The following is a 534-nucleotide window of genomic DNA, read 5'->3' on the forward strand; positions in this document are numbered from 1 at the left end:
TACCTATTGTTCGTATTCTTACATGGATAAATAAAATGTCACATCAATTCTAATTCCTGTCCTGTATTTACATCAGACTGCATCCACTATACAAAGTCACCAAGACAAATGAACCCCATCATAAATGAACATACTACCACAAAGATCGCACTGTATGAGCCTCAGATCGACCTCCTACCAATCAATATATTTCCCTAACTGGTGTATACTGTAACCCCATAAACTTTTTGAGCAAATACAGTCAATTACACCATAGAGAATTAGAACACACAATTTTCTTTTAAATACAGCGTGTTAACCTCTGATTCTTTAACCATTTGGCTCCAGATGGTTTAAAAGACATGCATGGGGCACTCACTTGCGAGCGGTAACTTAAAATGTGCTGCCTTGAGTCTCTTATCTAATACAGTTTCTTCCTCTCTCTCTCTCACACAAACACACAATGTTGAATGGAAAGATTTGATGAAGCCTTAAGTTCATTTCATGGTAAACTAACTCTCCCATCCCTGGTGGAGGGGTAAGGGGTGAAGTAAA

The 534-nt window shown here is 38.2% G+C and overlaps 1 protein-coding gene across 1 annotated transcript in view; it reads right to left on the bottom strand.

Moving 5' to 3' along the window:
- LOC119585687 (barrier-to-autointegration factor-like) overlaps positions 1-534 on the bottom strand; it is a 4,067-nt gene that overhangs the window by 1,482 nt on the left and 2,051 nt on the right. The window lies entirely within an intron of this gene.

The sequence above is a fragment of the Penaeus monodon genome, chromosome 20 (assembly GCF_015228065.2).
Source record: "Penaeus monodon isolate SGIC_2016 chromosome 20, NSTDA_Pmon_1, whole genome shotgun sequence".
NCBI classification, from domain to species: Eukaryota; Metazoa; Arthropoda; class Malacostraca; order Decapoda; family Penaeidae; genus Penaeus; species Penaeus monodon.